Below are 14200 nucleotides of genomic sequence, written 5' to 3'. Positions count from 1 at the left end.
TTCAGGCTTCTGTCTTCAGCTCTGTGCTTCTCAGAGTGATGTGAGCTTGCAGCTGCTTCTTCCTTTTAACTGCTAGTGGGGGTGTGACTTGATTGGGTGGGGGCTTGGCTGTGTTCTGATTGGGTGGGGGTGTGTTCTCATTGGTTGGGGTTTGGCTGTGTTCTGATTGGTTGGGGGGTTGGCCATGTTCTGATTGGCTGGAGGTGTGTTCTGTTCAGGTGGGGGCTTGGTTGTGCTCAGGTTGGTCTTAGTTACTGGGGGATTTGAGCTGGTGAGCTGTGATCTTGCTGTTTGGTTTCGAGTTCGTGGTCGTGCTGCATCTTCATGGTGGGGGTCAGTTCGCTTCATGTATGGCTCAGGGGGGTTTGAAGTGGGTAGTGATGCAGCTGCAGTGCGGCTTCTGGCACCTGAACAGAACACACCTCCAGCCACATATATATATATATATGGTATTCAGCTTTGTTCGGGTATTTTCCCATGTCATTATAGTTGTGCTTTTAAAGTTGTAGCAATGTTTTGGCAGAATCTCATCTGCCATCATCAGACGTCTGTATTGTGTTCGTCTGTGAGTCAGACTTTCACAGCCGTTTCAGTTTTAAATTTGGGGCTAGCCTACTGCTGTGCCAGAATGGTTTTTTCTTCATCCTGATTGGTTGGGAGTCTTGGTCTGTTTTTATTGGTCTTGGAGTTTGCTGTGTTCTGCTTGATTGGTGTTTCTAATATCTTCTGTCTGTTTTGTGGCTTTTTTTGTCTTGCTTGGCTGGCAACATTGTGTTCCTGTATTAGAGGCTTTTAGTGCAGCTTGGCTCCGAGTAAAGAAAGAAAATGAAGAAAAAATGAAGAAAAAACTTAATGAAGAAAAAACCATTCTGGCACAGCAATAGGCTAACCCCAAATTTAAAACTGAAACGGCTGTGAAAGTCTGACTCACAGACGAACACAATACAGAAGCCTGATGATGGCAGATGAGATTCTGCCGAAACGTTGCTACAACTTTAAAAGCACAACTATAATGACGTGGGAAAATACCCGAACAAAGCTGAATACCATACATGTAAGTACCCACGAAAACTTAAGAAAAGATAGATAGATAGATAGATAGATAGATAGATAGATAGATAGATAGATAGATAGATAGAGTGAGTGAGTGAGTGAGTGAGAGAGAGTGAGAGAGAGAGAGAGAGAGAGAGAGAGAGAGAGAGAGCAACTTTTACCCAAAATAAGGCAAAGGAGATTGAGTTGCTTGCAGAATCACAGAATCACTCAGAGATCTACCTTTCTGCAATCTACTGCCTGAGTGTGCACTGAAAAATAGAAGCTTCAGTCCTAAGGAAGGTTCGGCTCTGCTCTCAGGCCACTTCTCCCTCCCCCAACCCCCTGAATACCACCCCTGACTGGGCCTCAGGGAAGCCTCCTGGGTGAAGGCAAAGCAGTACAACAGCGGTTTAGATTAGCTAGAAAGCAGAAATGCGACAGAAAGGGGGCAGGGGCCAGTCAGTGGTGTGATTTGCCGGTTCTCCGAACTGCAGAGAATCATAACAACTGGTTGTATAAAACTGATCCAAACTGGCAGAATCCCACCCATGGTAGGCACAATAGCATGCATGCCTCTTACCAACCTCTTAGGAATGGGGTGAGGTCAATAGTGGATAGTTTGAGGTTAAAGGATCGGGGGTTAGAGGATGTAACTACAGAGTCAGGTAGTGCATTCCAGGCATTGACCACTCTGTTGCTTAAATCATACTTTCTGCAATCAAGTTTGGAGCAGTTTACATTGAGTTTGTATCTGTTGTGTGCTCTTGTATTGTTGAGGTTGAAGCTGAAGTAGTCATTGACTGGTAGGACATTGTAGCAGATGCTTTTGTGTACTACGCTCAAGCCCAACCGTAGGCAGTTCATGCCAGACTGCCCTGCGATTCTGCTTTGAAAGGGAATATCTTTTCTACTAGATGAAACGAGAAGCAGGAGAAAGCTGGAAAAATTCTCCATATGTAGAGCCACAAGGAGGAAGGAAGCAGGTCAGATGTTCTGGTGGGGGTAGGGGAGAATCAATAAACCCTCCTGTAACCTGGGGGCTTGGCAGGTACACAAAAATGCCAACCTGCAGCGCTTATTTGACTCTTCTCTGTTGGAAGTGGTGACAGCTTGTTTAAAGCTCTCTGGAATCTGACTTCAAAGCTTCCACACCTTGTCAGAGATTCTGTGTGGTTAACAGAAATACAGGACAAGCAGCTGGTTTAGAGATGTAGTCATTCAATCCTTGCAGTTCTCAACTATGTAGTATGTCAGTTATCAGAGCCTCACAAATGCTAAATGCACATTTCATGTCGGCTACCAAGCGGGACTGAATAGCAAACATCGATGTACAACTTCTTAGTCAAACAGGGAGGGTTGAAAGCCAATGTCCCTGGATCACAAAACCAAGCAGAAAAGACTCTACAAATATTTAATATATATTTTTGGACAATGTTTATTTATTTACCTATCCCTCTCACCACAGGAATGGGGGAGGGGGGGTTAAAAATAAAATAAGAGTATCAATAATTTAACTTTGTGATATATAAACCATAAGGGGAAGAGAAACAGCAGCTGAGGATAAAATCTCATAGTAAAGTCAACCACATGAATTTCACAAACTTCCCAACCCCAATGCCCGGACAAACCACTAAGTGAGGGGTCCTTGGTGCTCTCTGAGCTTGGATATTTTCTTGATTAACATTGATGATGGTGCCTGGTTTGGGTAATGAAACATTTACAAGAAAACAACCAGGCTTAAAGAACACCAAGGACCTCTCCCACAACTTCCGAAGGCCAGCTGTTTCATTGGTTGATTGTTCTCACTATCAGAAAATTTCTCCTTATTTCTAGGTGGAATCTCTCCTTGATCAGTTTCCATCAATTATTCCTTGTTTTGGCCTTCAGGTGCTTTGGAAAGTAGCTTGACCCCTTCCTCTCTGTGGCAGCCCCTCAAATATTGGAAGACTGTTATCATGTCTCCCCTGGTCCTTCTCTCACTGGACTAGCCATGCCGAGTTCCTGTAACCATTCTTCATATGTTTTAGTCTCCAGTCCCCTAATCATCCTGGTTGTTCTTCTTTGCACTTTTTCTAGAGTCTCAGCATCTTTTTTATATGTGGTGATCAAAACTGGATGCAGTATTCTAGGTGTGGTCTTCCTAAGGCTTTATAGAGCCTCATTTCAGCTCTGAGCTACAAATAATCTCCTTTATTGAAACCACTAAGTCTTTAGGGCTTTTTTGAAGCCCAATAGGGTTGGACAAATTTGATCTCATTGCAAGTTCCAGAAGACAGGTGATAGGATCAAAAAGACATTTGTTGGGGCCTGCAAGAATGCCATTTTTAAAATTGATGGATCCTAAAAGATGATGCTACTGATTAGATCCTACTCGATCTGATAGGACAGGTGAAGACAACGAGAGACAGACAGTCCTTCAAGTATCTGTGCTCCATTCCATGAATGTCTTTTTAAGTGACAACCAGCACTTTGGATTGCATCCAGAGACCTACTGGAGGCCAGTGCAGTTTGCATAACAAACATAGACGAATCAGGAAGCACCCTTAATGGTCTGCACTGGTTCATTCTGGTCCTTTTTACAACTTCTATGTGTTTTTCAAGGGCAACTTTCTGTAGCCTGCAATACAGTAGTTCATTGGGGAGTTAACAAAGGTGAGATGACCAATGTGTGTTATTCCTTGGTCCAGCAAAAGGTGGAATTGGCACAAAACACAAAGCTGTGCAAAAGCCCCCCAGGCAGCTGTCTACTCCTTGAACAGGAGCTGTGAGTCCAGGAGCCTCTCCTAATTGCACACCAGCTTTATCTGGAGCAGTGCAATCCCCACAGAATTAAAGATGGAACATCACTGGAGCCAGGAAACCCTAAAACCAACTGCCATTCATTCTTCAAGGGTCAAACTGAGGCCTATTCCTCTCCATCCACAGCCCCACAGCAGAGGTGGTATTCAGCAGGTTCTGACCAGTTTTGGAGCACCGGTAGTGGAAATTTTGAGTAGTTTGGAGAATCGGCAAATGCTACCTCTGACTGGCCCTGCACCCATCTCTTCTCTGCCTCCCGAATCCCAGCTGATTAGCTGGGTCTTCTTCTGTTGCCCTGCACAGGAGAACAGAGCTGGAAAGCAGGTTAGTGGGGTGGGGAGGGAATGGGATTTTGCAGTAGCCTTCACCCAGGCATGGGGAGGGAATGGAGATTTTACGGTATCCTTCCCTTGCCACGCCCACCAAGCCATGCCCACAGAAGTGGTAGTAGAAATTTTTTGAATTCCACTACTGCCTCACAGCCTGTAGAGACCAAGACAAAACCACTACGGCATAATTTGGTCAATCCAGGGTGATGATGTACAACTGGACACCATAAGGTTTCAGATGATATCACACCCTGTGCATCAATTGTCTTCACTCAGTGGCTTGATATAGATGTTAAATTCAGCAATTTCAGATGTACAATTTTTGTCCTCTACTTTTGCAGAGGATAGAAATTGAACATAATTTGTGAGGAACAAAATTCAGCTCACTTGACACTTACCCATGTGGGTTTCATTTTATTTCATTTTAAAGAAAAACTACGAGTGCAATTGCTTTTACATCTTGATACGCTTTGCTTATTCTACTTTCTTTAGTTTATTTCTTGGTTATTGCCCAAAGCCATTGTTTTGAATATTGTAATCTTTTGTTCACTTCCTTACTCACGTCCAAGTTTTTGTTGCTTATTAAAGAGGTGACAAATAATCCCAAGGTTGGTAGGCTATGGACTTTCAAAACTCATTGGCCTCCATTGTTTTTTCCTCAAAAGAGGAGAAATTCATAAAGTATAACCTTACCAGGGTTCCTATACCACTCAACTTGTGCATTCATTCTAAGCAAAGTTGGTTACAAAAGCTCTTGACACTCTTTAGTCCAAAAATAAAATAAAAATAAAACTGTATATACTCAGGCATACAAGCAATGCTACCTCGTCTGGAAATGTAGAAGTTTTCCTAGTGCATTTCTAACTCGCATTATCATTCATGTATTCACAACCCAACTGTCAAATGATAAAGCAGCTGAACTTCAAAATATTATTATTTTTTTAAATCCTGTGTTGTGGGAGGAATGGTTGCTGCAGATTATTATAAACTTCCAGAAGTTAAACAAAAATAATTTATACAACACAGTGGTTTCTTAGCATTCTGTATTCAGGAAACCAGAATTACAACTCTGGAGCATGCTTAGTTTGGTCTTTATGAGCTGGCCCTTGGTTAGGAAATGTGGTTTCCATTTTTTGTAGATAATAAGAATATTCACTTCTGGCAACCTCTCTTCTCTGTCCATGCAGTTCTTTTAGATTCTTTAAATAATTTCCATCCCTCCTTCCATCCTCCCATCCCTCTCTCCCTCCCACCCTGCCTCTCTCCATCAATCTATCCATCTATCCTCCCATCCGTCCATCGATCGATCGATCGATCGATAGATCCATCCATCCATCCATTCTCCCTCCCTCATCATATTTGTTGTTTATAGGTGTAAGTTGTAGCCACCTAGATTTTGTTTAAGTATAAGGAAAACCTACCTGATGGTAATATCTGTAAAACAGTGCAATGGTTTATTTATGGAAGTTGTGGGTTCTCATCGCTGGAGATTTTAAGGAAAAAAGTCTAGCTAGTTTCTTCCCATTGATTGGAGATTTAATTTGTTCTGCTGCACTTTACAGAGGTTGAACTAGTTAATCCATGTAGTCCCCTCCAACTCAACAATTCAACAATTGGATGTTATTGGTCTATTCAAATTATATCTTCTTCCCATTTTCATCCATTCGAATTGTACTTGTTTTGTTTTCTAAATTCACAAAGATTTTTTCCACCTTTCTCCTTCTCCTTCCCCTCCTCCCCCCTCCCCCTCCCTCCTCCTCCTCACCAACTACTGGTAGCCAGCAATTTTGTTTTCTAAATTCACAAAGATTTTTCCATCTTTCTCCTCCTCCTCCTCCTCCTCCTCTGGTAGCCAGCAATTATATTTCTCTTCTATACAATATCCCGAAACAATATCAGTGGCATTTGAGGAGTAAATAGTCCTTTGGTGACAGGGAAGATAACCTGCTGGTATTATGAGTAGGAACTTAGGCAATAAGATCTATTTGTGGCCATCATTTTAGAACTGAATGAACATAGCAAGAATAACAAATGGGGTCTGTTGGGTTCAGTTATCTATTCATTTTGAAAGGAATAAATAATCCTATAATAAAAAGAGTTGGCAAGAATCTAGGGTTGGCTGGTGGAATAAGTGCATGCTGCATGATTGAGGAAACCTCCATAATTAGGAAAAAATGTCGGTTAGTAATGGTGACATGTGGAGAAAGTATCTAATCTATCAAAGGCTTGAAAATTGTTCTAGGTGTCAAGTCAATATAATTGTTTCTTTCTTTTTTTTCCAGCCAAGCTTTGCAGATGTACCTGGAATGGTCCAAGTTTCTTTGTCTTGCATTTCTTTCAGCCAAAAATATTGCACCAAAAATAAATAAATAAAATAAAATAGAGAGGTCCAATTGGATTCTTGTGTTTGGATTACACTACTTGGTTCTTGAAGGGCATTTGGCTTCCATTCAGACTCTTTGGCATGCTTTCTACAGAATTGTAACTGAACACAAGGGTTTTGGCAAAAGTTCTCCAGATAAGAATCATAAAGTCTGTTCTTTATAATTTGTGGCTATTTTCTAGCTGCTTGAGAATTTACTCAGCTCTAACAGAGTTGGAAGGGACCTTGGAAGTCTTATGGTCTAATCCTCTACTCAAAAGGGGAAACATTATACCATTTCAGACAAATGTCCAATTTCTCTAACAAAAAAGTATATAAATGTATAAAAAGGTATATATCTTCCACTGACAGAATTTAGACAGTTGATATAATCCTACCAAATCTATCCTAAAAACATTTTATAAATATAATATAATAATATAATATAATATAATATAATATAATATAATATAATATAATATAATATAATATAATATAATATAATATAATATAATATAATATAATATAATATAATATAATATAATATAATATAATATAATAATATAATATAATAATTCTGAAATTCTAGATATTCTATTATTGTATTTTATTTTCTAACCATTGATAGAAAAAGTCCCAAATTTTATAAAATTGTTTATCCTCTTGTTCTCTAATTTCAAATGTCAATCTACTCATTTCAGCACATTCCAATATTTTCTTAATGATTTCCTCCTACAATGGTATTTTCTCATTTTTCCAATTCTTGGCAAATACAATCCTAGCTGCTGTTAATACATTTACAATCAGGTATTTCAAATCTTTACTATATGTATCAGGTAAAATTCCCAATAAAAAAATCTCTGGTTTCAAGTCTATGTGTTTCTTTATCATTTTTTCCAACCACATGCGAATTTTAGTCCAATATTTTCTAGCGTCCTCACAAGTCCACCACATATGGTAATATGAGCCAGGTATCTGATGACATTTCCAACATTTTTCGGATTTATTCTTGAACATGGTAGGATTATATGAATTGTTATAAAATAAACTAAGTAAATTATAGTTATCTCGCAAAGTATGAATGAATAAAATTATAGTCAAATGATTGTTTAATAATGATACCAGGGTATTTAATTTTTGATTGATAATATGAGTTATCATGCAGTGTAACTGTAATTGAGACTACGAAATGGATGCACAAAAAATTGGTAAACCAACCGACACACTGTTTGTATATTTATGAAAGAAAGCTGGATGTTTTTATGTTTTGTTTGTTTTGTTTGTCTTTAAAAACCAATAAAATTGTTTTCAAAAAAAAGAAGAAGAATTTAGACAGTTGAATATATGCATATTTTTGCACAACTATTCCCATATAGCAGCAGAAAGAAGACAAGTTGTTCCCTGGATGATGCAAAGATGGCTGGTGAATTACTAGAAGAGACAAGAATATTGACGATTATGCATGAAGCTGTGTTTATGAGAACTGGCTAGATCTTTCATGCATTCTGCTTCTTATATGGTGCTGTGGGAGCACATAGAAGCACATGGCAGATTATTCACCAAAGGCTGGAAGCTTTCTGTTAGAAATTCTGTTTATATATAGCCAGAGGTGGAATTCAGCAGGTTCTGACCAGTTTTGGAGAACCAGTAGAGGAGATTTTGAGTAGTTCGGAAAACCGAGAAATACCACCTCTGACTGGTCCTGCCCCCATCGGTTCTCCGCCTCCTGAGTCCCAGCTGATTGCCTGGGTCTTATTTTGTTGCCCTGCACAGGAAAACGGAGCTGGAAAGCAGGTTAGTGAGGTGGGGAGGGAATGGGATTTTTCAGTATCCATCCCCTGCCACACCCACCAATCCAAGCCACGCCCACCAATCCAAGCCACACCCACAGAACTGGTAGTAAATTTTTTTGAATCCCACCACTTACAGCCTTACAACTCTACAGATCAAAATAAAGTGTACAATCACCATGGACCTTGCTGCTTAAGCATTTTTTAACTGTTAACAGAAAACTTTCTTCAAAACAAAAAGACCATAGAGTATATACCATAGATTATACCCAGCAATTTTACAAACTCTGCCATCTAGTGGCTGAATACTATTGTAGTTGTTGCACATAACACATTCTAACAAAATGTATGCCAACAGTTTGATGTTGCTTTAGCTACATATCATCAAAGACAATTAGGTTCTGAAGTAAATGTAGGTAGAATCAGGCAGGATCTGTGTAGCTTGGAAAGTTAATCATAAGCTTATGTGAATACTAATTCATTTGATTTGATTTAAGAGGTTCAAGACGGGAAGACAACATGATTCAATCTCAGTTTGTATTTTGAAATTTGAGACTAAACAATGTCTGATTTGAGCTACTACAATAGGGATGTGCCACCCTGCTTCATTTGAGGGGGACAGAATAGGATGAAAATAGCAATAGCACTTAGACTTGTATACCGCTGTTGGAAGAAAATATCTTTCTGGGTTCAGTTCCAAGTGGGGAAAAAGACACTGGAAACATGGAGGCTGTTTGGAAAGATGGTTTAATGGTGGACAGGATCACATGCCTTGGAGCTCCTGGTCGAAGAAAAAAAGGGAAGAGATGCTGAAAGTGCCTGGGTTTTATACCCTCTGTTGGGATTTGAATTTGAACTTGTATTCCGATTGTTTGTCAGACTACCATGGGGCCATGCAGGGGCAACTCTGTAGGCTGTCCTGAGTACCAGGCTTGGTTGAGCCTTGCTGGATGATGATGTAATGAAAGGGCTTTGGGCAATTCCTATTATGGGTCTGCTTGAAGGAGGTAGATCTTTGTTATGTAGAATAGACTGGCCCAGGCTTTAATGACCCATAAATAAAGGCGGGGCGGGGGCTGAGTCTGCCTCTCTGAGTTTCTACTTCTCTTTTAGGGGAAATATTCTGCCTTCTTAATATATCCTAAAATATTTCATTTCTCTAAGAGACGGGTGGGTATTAACTTCTAACACTGCTGTGAGATGTAAGACCCAAATTATTTAATACTCACAATACAGATACAGATCTGGTTCACAATTCAAATGTTTATTAAAGAAAATAAGCATTTGCAAATGGGCTTTCAAGTCCTTTCCAAAGTAGATTGGGTACAAGAAGAGCAAGATCTAATAGTCAAACAATACATTTTATACACTCTACACAATGCATGCCATGCCTAAGAAGCCTTCCCCACTCCACTTATTATCTCTAAGTCATACTATAAGGTAAAGGGTCAGCTTGACCATTTCTTCTCAGGCACCGGATATCTTACCTTGTTTACTTGTAGCTTCCCTTGGGCGGATGTCCCTATCTTATGTGCCTGTTTTATTACCAGTGGCCTTGCCTGGGCAGATGTTCCTGTTTTCTAAGAAGCCTCCAACTATCCAGCACATTTTGTTTAACGGAACATACTTTGTGGTTAGGATACAGCAACAAAGACAACACAGCTTAATAATGCACTAAATATTTCTAAGCCTATTATAAAAGAGTAACTTAATATTTATTTCCATCACTGCTTCACAGTGCCTTACAACCCTCTCTAAGCAGTTTACAGAGTCACATATTGCCCCAACAATCTGGGCCCTCATTTTACCAACTTCGGAAGCCAGAGTCAACCTCAAGCCAGTCGGGATCAAAGGAATCGAACTCTTGGCGGTGTGAGCAGAGTTAGCCTGCAATATTGCTTTCTAGCCACTGCATCACCACAGCTCAGAGGTGGCTCTGTTTTTTTCTTTATGTATATAGAATTATGATTCTGCTAAGATCTGACCAATTACGTTGAAAGGTTTTTCTGCAATATACTTTTGTAATAGGGCCCTCACTTCCTGTTAGCTCCATTACCTACCTAGTAGAGCTAACTGGAATCGAGTCAAGGGGAAGGCTATAATAACAGAATTGGAAGTCTGATTGCACTGGATTTCCTTATACTGCCATGAATCAGGGTGGAATCTGATGGCTTTGGAATGCTATCTTTATTTATTTATTTTTATTTATTTTGATTTGTCAATCGCTTACAAGATAATAGGTATAAGTATATACATAGTTATGAATACATGAAATGGGTACATATAAGAAAAATAAAAGAAACAATAGGACAGGGACGGTAGGCACGTTGGTGCACTTATGCACGCCCCCTACAGACCTCTTAGGAAAGGGGTGAGGTCAATAGTAGACAGTCTAAGGTTAAAGTTTTTGGGGTTTGGGGAAGAAACCACAGAGTCAGGTAGAGTATTCCAGACATGGACCACTCTGTTGCTGAAGTCGTATTTCCTGCAATCAAGTTTGGTGCGGTTAACCTTGAGTTTGTATCTATTGTGTGCTCTTGTGTTGTTATGGTTGAAGCTGAACTATTCATTGACAGGTAGGACATTGCAGTGTATGATTTTATATACCATACTTAGATCAGATCGAAGACGGCGTAATTCAAGGTTTTCTAGGTCTAGAATTTCAAGTCTGGTGGCATAAGGTATTCTACAATGAGTAGAGGAGTGGAGAACTCTTCTTGTGAAATATTTCTGGACTTTCTCAACTGTGCTAATATCAGATACATAATGTGGGTTCCAGACTGATGAGCTGTATTCGAGTATTGGTCTAGCAAATGTTTTGTATGCTCCAGTTAGTAGTGTGATATTACCAGAGAAAAAGCTACGTAGGATTAGGTTAACAACTCTTAATGCCTTTTTGGCTATGTAGTTACAGTGGGCTCTAGCACTTAGATCATTAGAGATGAATATTCCAAGGTCCTTTACAGAGCTTGGATCATCAACAAGATCTTGACTATTCAGCTGGTATATTATTTTCTGATTTTTTTTGCCAATATGTAAGACAGAGCATTTATTTGTTGAGATTTGAAGTTGCCATCTGTTTGACCATTCTGATACATAGTCAAGATCTTTTTGAAGGGTAGCAGTATTGTCTGTGGTATTGAACAGCTTTACATCAGCGAAAAGAACACAGTTGGTCTTAATATGATCACAGAGATCATTTATGTAGAGTATGAAGAGAGTTGGTCCTAGAACACTGCCTTGGGGGACACCACTGTTGACAGGTACAGAATTTGATAGGACACTCCCAATTTTGACCATTTGTTGTCAGGAATGCTTCTATCCAGTTATGCAGTTGTCCAGAGATACCATAAGATTTTAGTTTTAGGAGTAGTTTGTCGTGTACTACTGAATCAAAGGCTTTACAGAAGTCTGTGTAGATTGCATCTATTGCTTTGCCCTGATCGAGTTGTGTTGTCCATATGTTTTTGCAGTGTAAGAGTTGCAGATTACAGGATAGTTTTTTCCTGAAACCAATTGTTTATTGGAGAGTAGGTTGTTTGTCTCTAAGTGGAGGATAATGGATTGGTTAATAATTGATTCCATGACTTTACAGGTGACACAGCATAAGGAGATTGGTCTGTAATTTTCAACTAGGCTGGGGTTTCCCTTTTTGAAGATGGGGATGACTATGGCTTGTGACCATAGGTTAGGCAAGGAGCTGGTCCTGAAAGATTTTTCAAAGATTATGCTTAGAGGTTCAGCTATGGCAGTGGATAGCTTTTTTAAGAAGTAGGCACATATTCCATCCGGTCCAATAGTTAGAGATGGTTTTAGATTGCATAGTGCTTTTTCAGCATTGTCTTCTGTAAAATCGATATGTATTAGATAATTGTACTTATCTGTAGTTCGACTAGGAAATACTGGGTGTGATCCATTGCTGTTTGCAAATACTGAGCCGAAGAATGTGTTAAAGATTTTGCCTTTAATGGTGTCGTCGTTGCAGTCTTTACCATTAGGTCCTATCGGGGTGGGATGGACCTTGAGTCTTTTAGTTTGTTGTTTACAAAATTGTAAAAAGCGCGGGTGGAATTGGTGCATAGAAGGTTTTCCTCTCGTTTAATGTGATAATTGGTGCATTCAGTCTTTATCTGGTGGCATAAATTTTTGTATCGGCTTTTGAAATTGGCAACGGGACCAGATTTGTATTTCCGCCAGAGTGATCTCTTTTTGGATTGAAGTTTCCTTATTGTTTTGGGTAATCTGTTTTTTGTTTTGTTTTGGGAGTTGTTGTTGGTACATATAGTTTGATGACTCTTTTGACTTCAAGTAAAAATATGTTGTAATGGTCTTCAACAGTATTGCATCCAGTGGATAGAGATTGCCAATCAAAGGATGAGAGATTAGTTGCCTTTTTTTAAGTTATAATTGGGATTACATCATTGTGATGATTTTTGTGTGGGCGTATGTTGAGACAAAAGTCAATCATATTGTGGTCACTGCTGGAAAAGGGTTCTTTAATTTGTATTCTGTAAATTAAATTCAAACTATTGCAGAAGATGAGATCGAGGCAGTTGTTTAGTCTAGTGTTGTTGGTTACTAGTTGTTCCAGTCTCAGATTTGTAACAGCATTGTAGAAGGTTGCATGTATGGGTTCAGTTGTACATTCATTTACGGTCCAGTCAATATGAGGTAGATTGAAGTCACCAAGAAAGATAAAAGCGTGTGGGCAGGATGCTGCCCATGTTAGTAGTGTATTTAGCTTGTATACATGTTCGATGTCATAATCAGGTGCTCTGTAACATAGTAAGAATCGAAATGTGATATTTAAGGATAGTTCACAGATGAGGGTCTCAGGAAGAGCAAACTCCTGGGTAACTTGGATGTTTTTTAGATGTAAGGACTTTTTATACCGTGTTTCTCCAACAATACGGCCTCCACCAATAGGAAGCCCCACCATGTTTTATTGGCATAAAATCAAATTAAGCCCCTCCCCCCAAATTAAGCCCCATATTAAACATGCGAAATGGGGGGGGAGAGCGGGGGGGCTTGCCGTTAGTAATTACTTTGTTGCATGCCCGGATATGGTGCTGCCTGCGTTGGTGGGGCACTTCATATCAGGAGACCTTCCACCGTTGCTTCTCCCTTCTCCCTTGCTGCCCCTTCTCCCTTGCTGCCACGGCGTTTGGCGCAGCCACGTGCGGCCAGTCAGGGCTCCTCCCTGCAACTGGAGCCCTGAGGAGACACTTGGCTTCAGGCGCTCCCATCTTCCCTTTGCTTTCGAAGGTAAAGCGAATTATTTTACAAAGCCTCCCCTGCTCGAGAGGGCAGCCCAACCCCACGTGGGAGGCTAATCTCCCGGGCCTCTTCCATTCCTCCCTGACCTCCCTACGCTGCGCGCCTCTGACGCGCCACTCCCTTCAGCCCAGCGAGCTCTTCCACCTCAAAGAAAGGCCAGGCGGGCGGCTGCAGAGCAGCAGCAGCGGGTCTGAGCCGCTCGCAGCAGCGGGTCTGAGCCGCTCGCAGCAGAAACAGCCACCACCCGTAGCCCGATGCGGGGAGAACGAGCGAGGTTAGCGCCCGCCAGCCCGGGCTAGATTTGGGAACGAGGGCAGGAGGAGGCACGCACACACCCGCGGCTCACTTTCCCAGCTTTGCCCAGCCCTTACAGCTCTGGCGCGGCCCTGGCGGGCAGCGAGCACCTCCCCGCCGGACCCTCCGCTCATCCTGCCAGGGCTGCGCCAGAGCCGTAAGGGCTGGGCAAAGCTGGGAAAGTGAGCCGCTGGTGTGTGCGTGCCTCCTCCTGCCCCTTCCCAAATCTCGCCCGGGCTGGCGGGCGCTAACCTCGCTCGTTCTCCCCGCCGGGCTACGGGTGGTGGCTGTTTCGCTGCGCGAGCGGCTCAGAC

This window comes from Notechis scutatus, chromosome 2 (assembly GCF_049901735.1).
Source record: "Notechis scutatus isolate UNSWTSFEM ecotype Mainland chromosome 2, rNotScu1.2, whole genome shotgun sequence".
NCBI lineage: Eukaryota > Metazoa > Chordata > Lepidosauria > Squamata > Elapidae > Notechis > Notechis scutatus.
The sequence above is the reverse complement of the archived record's forward strand: the minus strand, read 5'-3'. Positions refer to the sequence as shown.